We start from the raw sequence: 12,635 nt of genomic DNA, 5'->3' as shown, positions 1-12,635 counted from the left end.
TATTTTTCTTTCTTCAGTCTTTATAAGTAAAGATATTGAAAGTAAAATCCACAAAAAAATGCACTGTAACCTTTTTCCAGTTCACAACTGAGTAATTCCCATTTTGTTGGGGGAATGTTGGAATTAATGACTGCTCATCAGCTTTCGGTACCTCCAACGTGGCACATTTGGCTTCCTGTTTTGAAGACTGAATGAGTATGAAGAAAGAGCTGTGGCTGATGGTATCCACAGGTGAAGTGGTTTCCCTGGTGATCATGGTCCCAGTCATGGGACACGCCCAACACAAAATAAGTATCCTTGTTATATTCCTCTACAGCAAACAACACATTTTTTCCTCCATGACTGATAGAGAGGAGCATATTTGAGAGAGATTAAGGTATTTATTGACTGAAGTAACAGAAATTTTTGGGGGGGAAATGTTGTGAATAACAGTCAGCTATTACTTTCTTGACATAAAACTGATGTAAGAAAATACATTGATTTTTTTCAGGCTTGTAAAATACCAGATGCTCTTACTGAGGCTGCTACAAAAGTTCTATGAGACTTGCATGTTCTGATAAAGCAGTACAGATGTGAGGAAAGTAGACCATGTCCATCAGAGAGACAACAGAAAAGAAAAGGGGGCCTTCCCACTGTGAAGTTCACAGTGTTTGGGTCCTTGAGGCTTGTTTCATTTCATTTCAGTTTGGTGGTTCCACAGTCCTCCTGATATGTCTGTCATGATTAATCACATAACTTAAAGTTTTAAGCCACTTATAATATGGAATGGCAGATTTCTTACAAAAGTATGACCAGCAACATATAAAACCCATCTTAATTACATTGTTTGAATCAAAACTACTTGCATGTAAGCATTAGCTGGATAACACAGCAAATTGCTGCTCTCTGGAAAACCATTCCTAGGAAATCTTGCACTGCTATGAAATTTTGTGATTTACATTGGCTATTAAGAAATATTAAAAATCTTCAGCTATGCAAAAGTGTACAATAGCTCAAGGGCATCTGGAGATGTTCAAATTGTGAAGCTATTCTTTACTTGACAGCTGCATTGTTCACCCTATGATATTCTTCCAAAATATTTCAAGTTGTGGATTAGTTGTGCTGTTTTAATTACTAAATACAGGCTTTTTTAATCAACCATGCTTCTAATGCCTGAGGAATTTGTCCGATCCTCTGGTAAATGTTAAGTCTTTGTTAGTGAAAGGCGTTTGAAGAAGTTTAGTAGTCTGAAGGCTAAAGAAAATCCACATAAAACAAAGATATATTTTCATTTTTCTAGTTCTGTATATGAAAAAAATGCTGATATGACATAAACTATGCAGCCTTCTGCTATTTTTCTAATCCTTGGGAAATGCAGTGCAGAATGGACACTTGTTCAGTTACTAAAACTTCTTTTCAACCTCACAAAGACTTGGCTTCCCAACTTGATGAAAACATTCTTAGGAGTTTATATATAGCACTGACTCTTTGAGCAGTATTGTTTGGTGACAATAATAACATTATTGTTTTAGTTTCTCAAAAGCTCCCTTCACTGCAGTAGTTGAATAGTAGCAGACTAAATACCACAATAAGGTTCTATGCGTTGCACCATTTTCTTCTGCACCCATGTTCATAGAAGAGGCAGGTACTGGTTTCTCCTGCCAAATGTATATTGTTTTATAATGTCCATGACCATAAAGGTACTACTGCATGAAACACACCTTCACAAAACGTGAATACAGCTTCATGATTCGTAAAATAGAATGAAAACAGTGATTTTTGGAGCTAACTCCCATCTGGTATCAATTAAATCATATTTGTTGGAGTATTTCTTTTGTCATATGCCCCTATAAAGTTTAAGGGAAACATTTCAGCACAGTAATTTTATCCTGGCTCAGGATTTGTCTGCCTAGAGAATTTGACAGCCTTTTCAGTGATTTGAAGTCAATAGAAAAACTGAGCACTTTTTTGCCCACCCTATCAGAATGCTTTCATTTAGAAGTAGACTTCTTTTCACTGTACTTTATACAATAGAGTATTTGAAGTGCTTTTGAGGATTATTTTTTTTTCAACTTCAAACATCAAGCCTAAGCTTCCAGAGTGCCTCTGGATAGATAAATGAAGAGAGTCCTTGACTTGCTCAAGCAGTTTAACTGCATATTTGCTTGGTATATGTTTCTGGTAACATAATTCATTCATGTAGCAGTAATTTAGAAATCAGGAGATCTGTAGGTTTCTAATTTACTGTTCAGCACCCATTCTTATAAAACTACCATTTTCTTACCCAGAGCTGTGAGAAAGCCCCATTCTCCCAAACCCAGTTTTACATTATACTCACATATGTAGCATAACCTCATGTAATTGAGACAGTCCCTTGTGACATGCTATAATATAATGTAATAGGCCAGCTGGTAAAAGTGGAATAATGAGGAAACGTAAGTAACTGTTGATGTCAAGATAGGACTGATGTGAATGGTGTGCTCCAGCCAATTCCCAAATTAGAGCAGAAAACAGTCAGCTGAGATAGGTATGGTTTGAAGCAGCACTCAAAACGTTAGCATCTCATAGCGCTGTGCAAAAAACTTGCTAGCTCACTAACTCTCAGAGGAACTGAGGATTCTCAGCACCTCTGAAAGAGGCCTCTTACCAAAGAATAATTCAGGGTGAAGTCAGAATGCATGAGAAAAAGTACTTTGCAGAAATCCCTCAGCAAGAACAGTGGTGCCGTTTGCATCAGTTATAGCCCACACTCACATATGTTGTGTTAAAACTCAGGCTCTTGAGGATGTGGGTACATCTTTACAGCATTGCTCCAGAAACATTTAGCCAAATCATATTGATAAAAATTCAGTTGTGCTTGCTTAATTGTGCTGAAAGATACAGGATGTCCATCAGCTAAAAGTCACTGTAAGATGCTTATCACACTTGACCTTTTGGGAACAGAACTATACTCATATGTACAGCTGGTCAGAATCCTTTTTTTTCATAAAGGTTGACTTGAACACAAAAGTATCGGAGTTTCTCATCCAGAATATTCTTGAAAAAAGAAAGGCAGAGTTCATTTTTCTAGAAGAAGAATTGTTTTAATAAAAGTTTTTAAGAAAGAACCATGCTCCTCAAAATATAGATTTCTCTCCCCTCTCTCCTTCCCTCTCCATCCTCCTTCCCATTTAAACATTCCTGCTTAATTAAAAATTCACTTCTTGATTTTTCTTTTGGTTTTGGTTTTTTTTTTTTTTTGATGTTCTGACTTGGAACACACCAAATTCTTTGCCTAGCCTACTGATAATGTTCCCAACACTGGAATTTAGAGCAGCGCACTGGGTAATTTTTGCTATTTTTGACTCGGTATTTAGAAACAACTCTGACACCTAGAATGTCTGAAGTTATGCAGCTTCTTTGGGCTCACCCCTGTGCTACTCTTCTAAGGGAGTGGCTTGAGGTTTCACATTCATATTTAGCATCAACCTCGCATTACTGAAAATTCTCTAAGAGGCTAGTAATCTTCTCTAACATTGTTGAAAAAATTCAAAATCTGACCCATGATGTTTGGTAGTAATCTGAGTATGAATGAGCTCAGGAATGTTACTCAGAGTTTAGAATTTTTTTCACTTTGAGTTCAACAAACAGAAGCTCTGTCTCTTTAACACTCATTTTGTTCAAGCTACTGAAAGTTAGACAGTTTCTAATTTGGTACCAAATTGATCTTGTCAGTGGAAATAACCAAGTGCTTAACATGTTCAAATATGCTCTAGCTACCACAGATAAGACTCTGTAAGCATCGAAAAATTGAAACTAATTCAGTTATAAAGTATCCAAAGCACAACTTACTGAGATAAATATTTGACACATACCACTGTTTCTAAATGGAATAAGATGACCAGCAAAAGACAAATATCTTAAAAAGGGATGTTGGAACAGGTAAGATTGTCAGACGAAAGAGACAAGTGAATGGTCAGGTACTCAAAGCTACATTTTTATGACAAAGGGGAAGGGAGAACACGAAGATACCTTAGGGGAAAGAGCAGTCTCTAATTATTGGCTACATTATAGGGAGAAAGCTTTTTAGATGCTCTTATTACTAGAATGGGGGAAGTAAATGAGAGTGTTGAAATTTATATAGACCAACTTCAGAAAGTTTCATCTTGTGATGTTGAGATGGTAAGGTTAGCTGGAAGAATCTAGCAAACCAGTGTTTCAATAGGAAATATCTATTTAATTTTTTGGAACTGGTTTACTTCAGTTTACCAAAACTGACTAGTTACCTCAGCTCTGCAGTAAGCAACAACATAAGGTGGACTCAGTGTTGAGCTCAGGGAGAAAATTAGCTTTCACCAAAGAAGATTCTGAACACAACATTGTCATGTTGGTCATAATCAAGTGAGTTCTCAGTCACTTTTGTAGAGGAGAGAGGGAGAAAGTAGAAGATGTTGTCAAAGTACAAAATTATGAAGACGACTATAATGCATCTATGTATTCTTTTCTCTACCTGTCACATAGAATCAAAAAGATCTGTAAGTCCAGGAATAGACTGAAATGGGGAGGGGAAGAAATAAGGCAACTGCACATATATTTTAAAGCAAACTGACCCATTGAAGACAAGATTACTTGAGAAAATTCAATTTCAATTGATGTTGAAACCTTTATTTGCATTTTTTCATAGCCATCAAGCAATTGCTTGGTCTTCCTTATCAGAGAGCTATAAAAGCCACTCAGTTTGTGAGTTGAGACAGAAAAGAATCAAGAAAGAAAATAAAAAACTTCTCCCTCATATTTTCATATTGTCCACACATGACCTACTGTAAATTTTCAATGAATTCTGGTTTGAAGTACAGCATGTCAGAGAAATGAACAAAATACAAGAATCCTACAGTTCTAGAGATGTGCCTTTAAGGAAAATCACTCAACTTGCATAACTCACTACCTTTTCAGTGTAATCAACGAAATATTTACCTACCTCTAAGGAATTTATGAATTAGATTTTGATTTTGCATTTACAGTCACTTATATGGTAATTTTACAAATGAATGTTTTGGCTGCTAAAAGGATAGAGAAAAAAAGTCTTTTTGCAACATACAGACTTTAGCAGCTGCAAAGCAGTAAGCATTAGTATTCCCTTGACAGAATTTGAAACCACATAAAATTATAAATAGATGCCCATCTCTTCAGATTCCCAAGCCACTATTAATGATAATGATACAAATAAAAGCTCTTTTGTTTTTTGCCATGTTTGGAACAGGTAGATTAGGCTGTTAACTCCATCTGGAAATTAAAAAAAAATAAAACCTTAGTGTAGGTATATTTTCACTACCTTGTACTGTCTGGATTTGAAACAGAGTTTACCTAGAAATGCAAAGCATAGACATCAAAACAGAAGTTTGAATGTAAAACAGAATTAATGTGATGAGATTCTGAGTTCCTTATCCTCTGGAAGTGAATGTCAGAAGTACTGTTGAAGGATTGTTTCAAATCTCTGTCCATGTCTGGTAGATTAGAAAAAATTCATAATTCAACACATCCTGAAGCCTTAGGAGTCTAAACTGTCAGATCCTTGTCCATTTGCTGCTTCCTCTCTTTCCTGCAAACTTTCATCTTTCTGGGTTTTTTTTGCAGACCATACTTCCTTTCTGTGCCTGTTCTTTAGACGTCTAGCGTGGTATAAAACAAAGACAGCTGCTCTGTGCTTGTTGTAGATAGTTATGTGTCTTGAAATGGTTAACTTTAGATGTATAGAATCATAAAGTCAACGAACAATTTGGGTAGGAAAGGACCTTAAGGATCATCTAGTTCCAAATCCCCTGCCATGGCCAGGGACACCTTCTGATAGATCAGGTTGCTCAAAGGCCTGTCCAGCCTGACCTTGAACACCTCCAGGAATGGAATAATAGTCACTGTTCTGCCTCAAAGACTACTTTTGTTGTTTTACAAACTGCTTTTTCTCTAATGTGTTGGTATACTCTCTCTTCATGAAAATGTTAAAATTTGAAATTTAAAGTGCTACATTGGTCCAGATTTTATGCCACTGGCAAATCAGAGAAGACAGTGTCAGTAAACTTGGTGCTGTTCTTAGTTCAGGCTTTTGAGCAAGTCCAAAAAGAATCACATAGGTGTCAGTACGAAAATCTTTACAAGACTGCAATTCCCTCACAGTCTCAGTGGTAAAGGAAACGGTTTGATTGCTTTGCACATTATAAATTATTATTAAGTATATTTGCAGAAGTTCCTAACTTCTGATGTATTTAGGAGCACAAACCATGACCATAGCTCCCTTCCCTATATTTGCCCCCTAAGATATTATCTGATAGCACTGGATAATATGTGCACACTGTACTATGCTGGCTGTTCTGCCCTAAAATTTTCTTAATCAAGAAGTCCAAAATGCAGATGAACACAGCAGAATCCCTTGCTCATATAAGCAGTCCAAATGCAGCTGATGGTTGCTTCCCTTTTTGAGTTCTCAATCTCTTACACTATTGCACTTGATCAGAGATGTGAACCCTTTAGTACTTTCGAAAGAGCTGCAGCTTGTCCTTATGTCAGAAGATAAAAATATTTCACTCTTTATGTCTAATTCTGTTCAGTTATAGTAAAATTAGCACTGAAATTAGGGATTCTGGTTTTCAGGTTACTAAAAATAAAAAATCTGATAAAATTACATCAACTATAAGTTTTCTAGAGCCAAAAAACATACTTGAGTGGCAGAAAGTGGCACATTTCCTTTAAAAGGTTTTTTTGGAATTCACCTTCTGTTCACACTGTCTGCCACACGTCATATACATCTCTTCCTGTTCATGCTGTCTGTGGTTTACATGTGCGTTGATAGAAGTAGTATCTTAAACAGCTTTTGATTTGTGCACCATGTGGGACCATGTGTACCAAACCATAAATGAAGTAATGGCAAAGTCTGTATATGTTTTCCTCCTGCTTTTCTGTCTGTCTTGTAAAATAGCTCATTTTTGCTCAGGTTTATGTGGCTACCATTAAAATCATCATGCAAAAATCAGTTTTCTAAGACTTTACAAAATACTACCATTTGTAAAACCAGACACTAAGGATTCACTAATTATACTTCTAATTAAAAAGAAATCTCTCTCCTGGAGCTGTAAATAATTTATTTTATGTTATATGCCTGGGAAGACTCCATTCTTTTTCTTAGGGGAAAGGAGCTGGAGTTTCCTCTAAATGTTACCAAGTCAAGTGTAGAAAATACAATTAAAAATGACATTTTGATCATAATTCTCCTTTCTGATATGGTATGTAAAAGATATATTTAGTATTGAATCATTTCACAGAAAGGCTTAAAATGTCAATGCTGTTCGTATTTTCTACCTTTGCTCTGTGTATGTAGATAACCACTTGTTCCATTTGCCACCTAGGCACTGGTGGCAAAACTGATAAAGTTTTAAGCCCCTTCTCTGGGTGAAAAGATAATCCAGTGGTTAGACTAAAATTTTAGTTTAATGAGCAGCTTTGCCATGAACCTATCTCTGGTCACCTGCCACAAATCCTTTATTGTCACATGCAAATAAAAGTCAGTAAAGATTGCAATGTTTTGCAATTTTCTGGTAGTGTCTGGCTTGTACAGACTTACCAGGCTTAGCTGGGTTGGCTCTCTCCTTACCCAGAGAGAGCCACCTCGAAATATGGCAACATTCAGTCTGGGGAACCAGATAACTCAAGTATGATGCAAAACGCATAAAATTACTTTTATGGGATCCTTTGTGCCACCTGTTCAATCTCATATAATTCCACTGTGCTTATTAGTGGGATTGACACCTAGCTATGTTTCAGCATCTCATCCTCCTGACTGTACACAGTGCTGTCTGCTTGCTAGATTAATCCTAAGATTTTAGCTGGAACGGGGTAACTAGGTCTCTTTCTGGACAAAATTAGCCACTATATAGGGTTTGAACAAGATCATTCTATTGAGCAGGAGGGTCCTCTGGTGTGGTCCTCCAACCAATCTGGTCATCCACTGCCATTCCAGAAAGCATCATCTGGGCACCTGACCTCCTGCAACAGCATAGAGAGAATCGTGCTTAGAGAAGCTTTAAAGTGTTTCTAGGATGTCTCAACCCAAAGAGGGACCACAAGGGACCTGAAGGAGAGGCGTGATATTTATATCAATGTTCCTGAAACTATGCCATGTGAGATAGGAGAGTTCATGACTGACATTGATCATCTACAGGGATATGGAGTGGTTTCATCTAGAGTTTAAAACCAGCATTTAAACTGAATGTGATTTATACTGAGGTTCAAGACAGGAAACTGCCATGATGAGCACAGGGTGACAAGTATTGTGCTAGAACCAGCAGCTGGAAATGCCTTTGACAAAAGACGAATGGAGGTGCATGAGACAGCTGTGGAGCCAGGGTTTGCATTAAGTGATGTGCAGTGTGGAATTGAGTGACTGGTGCTGGGTGTGGGCAGGCAAAATCAGTGACAACATGGGCTACTGTGGACACCTTGGCTAAGGCAAAGGGCCCAGACATGGGTGGAAACCACAAAAATGAGAAACATACACTTCATTTCCTCATGACAGCATGAATATTTCACTTACATGTGTCTTGTGAAGTGAATATTTCAGAGGCACTTAGACATTCTAAAAGAGAGTTGTGCAAGCAAGTATTAGATACACAGTGGCCCTTGAGTCAGCAAGGCAGGTGTTTAAACATTCTGTTAAACCAGGAAGGATTTAAACAAGAACATAAGGTCAGAGTCCCCATTTTGTTACTTTCTTTTCTTTGCTTTCATCCTAACAGCATCTGCTGCACTGCATCATCCTGCTAAACACATCAGAATAGTCAAGATAATACTTCTTAAAGAGCCGGTTGTTATTTCATACTAATTTCCTGGCAGGAATGAAACTAAATTGGTTACAATTTTTTTTTTAAGGAACATCAGCATTTGGCAAATAAGGATGCATAAAACTAATTAAATATACTATACATTTCAGTAGAACAGGCTTGAATAGTTCCTGCACTAAATTACTTATGTGGATCCCACTGTTTCATCTGAGATCATCTCAGCAGGGATGACTATGGAAATGCAAATTTACACTGCTGCTGAATCCTTGCAGATTTTACACTGTGTGTCAATGATTCACTTAAGGATCCTGGCATGGTTTGCATTCTTTCTTAACATTTAGCAATTCAAACATTCTACTCTCCAAATTAGATAAAATTATTTAAATAATAGTATTTTCAATGTCTGCTCTGGGCCTCTTTTTGCTTGCTGCAAGAGGTTCCACATTTTGTTACTTCTCCTTTGTATGTCCGTCGCTTTACCTAAAATATGGAGGGGACTTTACAACAGTGATCTCTCATAAAATGACAAAAGTGATCATTTTTCATATGATTTCCTAGTTTACCAAAACCAGAGTCAACAGGGGTGACAATTTTGCTGTTCGCACAAAATCCTGCAGTTATTCTGCGATCTCTTGTTTTTACAAAGCTTCCTTCAAATCCACTGGAAGCTATGCCAATGTAATGACTGATGAAGCACTCTCTGTATGGAGGTGTTACATATCTTGTTAGACTGACTGATAGAGTTGTTAAAAGACAACCAAGTTCTTGCCTCTGCAAGCTGTTTTCACTTTGTCTCACACAATCACAGCCAGTCTGACTCCAAGTCTGTAACTATCCAAAACTGGCAAACTCCTAATTTCATTAGTCCTTGTACTATAGAAGAGGTATCAAATGACCAAGACTGGCTTGCTAAAAGTTAATCAAAATTACATCTCCTAATAACATTGCCTTGCTTTCCTCTATTAGAAACATCCCATTTTTCTGTAAGCATTAAAGGGAAGGAAACTTACTTTCCTATTAATTTCTTTGGTCATTGACTGCATGGCCTAAGATGTGAGGTTTCGCTTAAGTCTTACCAACAGTGGAGTCATTTAGTGAGGCTTTTGATATTGCAGACTTTCTGGTATCCAATAAACACTGCACATTTTTCCCTCGTGGGGACACACTGATAGCCTGACTCTACCCAGCCTTCATGGAACTACTAGGACCTTAATGTCTCTGAAACTGCCGTCTCACTGCCATGCTTGCTTGAGCATGTTATTTGGAACTGAATGGACAGATAAGCACAACGTTTAACAAGTCACAGGAGGGTAGGTACCTTACTAACAAGTGTAGAAAACAGTGTAGCTCGCAGCTAGGCTAGTCAAACTCACATTTCAGGACATACCTGATCACCAAGGGATTGTTAATTTTCTTCCTGTTTACAGTAAGTCTCTAATACATGCCTCTCCATCTGCCAGAATTCAATTGTGGAGCAAATTTAGGGATGTTTAAAAAAAATCAGTCATTCTGAAAAGTAAACTGCACTTGGAAGAATTCTCAATATAAACTGTTTTTTCTGTTATCTCTGCTCTTTAACGCTGTTTCTGAGAGCAAAGATTTTTGGCAGTCACAGTGAAAGGGATAGCACATTTGTGTGGCAGCGCTGAAGGTGCTTTTATCTTGACACTAGTGGTACTCCTTGAAATGAGAGACTTGTGGGAAATGTGCTTGGAGGCCTAACTGACTGGAGCATGCTGCTCTGGGCTCTGTCAGCTATGGCCGTGTTTTGTTGTAGGTCAAAGAAGAAGAGGAAGTCTAGTATGGCAGAATTTCTAACCATCCCAAGAATAGAATGGGTTGGATATTCTCCAGTCAAACCATCCTTTTTTTTTTTTTTTTTTCCTTTGTCAGAAAATGGTGACTCACCACATCTGGAATGATTTGTGGAACCCTGTCAGTTTAGCAAACTGACAGAGAACTGCAAGGAGGTTTTCATCATTTCATGCTGTTTCCCTGGCAGGAGGTTGTAGACCCCAGCAACAGTCACTTCTTCAGCACCACAGGACTTCTATGGGTTTTATAGCTGTCAGGATCTCTCACAGGCATTTGGAGGCCAGAAGCCCAAGGAGCTTTGGGTCCACTTGGAGTTTGGCCCACTGTTGTGCATCTGAGAGCTCACACTGGGAACCTCACTCAAGGCTGTCCTGTAGACACACTTGCCTTTTTTTTTTTTGTGAAAAATAGCTGTTTATATCCATACAAGTAATTTACAAACACTTCAAGTGAAAAAAAAGAGTCAACGCATTTCTTTCTTAAATTGACCTAGATTTAAAGCTTAAAAAAACCAAAACCCACCACAAATTCTCAAACTCCAGCATTTCATTCTGCCCAGAGCAGTCTTCTTTCCATATTTGGGAGAAAGAAATGTTGAAACATTTTCTAGTTTTTGATGATCTGCTCACGTAGAAAGCAGGACTTAAGCCAACTGAAAAGATTGCTCTATGTGAAAACCCTTTTCTGGACAGCTTTGCCAATGAACCAGAATGCTGATTCCCATACTCCCCATCTTCTGCCTCACTCATGAAATCTTGGAGCTTTGACTCCCTGTTGCTACACTAGGAGCTGGGCATTAAGCAAGAGTCTGTCACGCTCTCCTGTTTCAGCATCATTTTAGCTATTTCGAAACAAAATATTTGGGAACTACTCATTTTCATAAGGAAACTCTTGAAATGTCTGTATTTTTATTACAAAGAAGGGGAAAAAACAGTCTAGAATTTCCTACAGAGAAGAAATGTCAACTTTTAATGTGGTGTTCTCAGGAATATCCTTGCTAGACACCACAGCATTGCAACCTTAGGAGCAATAGAAGCTGGATAGAGTAGCTGGAGGCAATCTGAAGTGGTCATTTTCTGTGATGTCATTTTATTTTTATCTGGGAACAGTGGAGTGCTAATACTTTGACAGCCAAGAACACAATAAGCTCTAGCTGTAGTGAATACAGGGATGCAGACTTGCCTGCAGATCCTAAGAGGTGCAAGTTTTGGATGCAATCACCTGTACTGCCAAACCTTGCCCATATGTTTTGCTGTTCTCTGGGATTTTTCTACTGTTAGTGCTATTAAGAAATACCATTTCTCTCAGAAATTGCAGAAAATAACCTCTGCCACCCTTTACCCTCCATAAATGACTTGGAATAATTACAGCTTTTTAACGAATCTGTTTATCAGGGAGTGACACTATACCCCTTCTATAGCACTTGTTAGCAAGGGGATGTTGATTAGCCAATCACCCATAGATTCTTTCCTTTCTCGATCTTGGGAAATGGTCCCAGTGAGATTAAAATTACATTGAATATGCTGTTTTCTAAAGAACAGCCTTTTGGCTCCATGGAAGGAGAGTTGCCTCTTTCACTGTGCTGCCAAAGCTTTTCCTCTACACTTCCAAATTAGTGTGAGTCATTTTTGCAGAGCACTGAATATTTGTCTGCTGGTGAGGCTGCAGGTGCTGGGTGTTATTCCCAAAGTCCTCTTCACATTCCATGCTTGCTGTTGTGTTCCCCAGCACTGCTCTTGCCTCTTTGCTTGTGAGACTGAAACACACATTCAGTTCTTGCTAGGCCTTTGTTGCAGGGAAGCATTGATACTGGTCTTTTCCAGTAACCTTTGACACTAAAGGTGTCTGCATGCTCTTTGAAAATAACTACAAACTTGAAGGGAGTGGCCATTATTTGCAGCTGAAACACTTGGAGAACAGAGACAAGACTTCATGCATGCAAAGCTTTCTTGTGGTCTCAGGAAAAAGTATCAGACAGAATTACAGTAACTGGTATTAGTGACAGCTACAAAAACACCACTACCATCATATTGT

This window comes from Chiroxiphia lanceolata, chromosome 1 (genome assembly GCF_009829145.1).
Source record: "Chiroxiphia lanceolata isolate bChiLan1 chromosome 1, bChiLan1.pri, whole genome shotgun sequence".
In the NCBI taxonomy this organism is placed as follows: Eukaryota; Metazoa; Chordata; class Aves; order Passeriformes; family Pipridae; genus Chiroxiphia; species Chiroxiphia lanceolata.
This window is presented reverse-complemented; position numbering follows the sequence as displayed.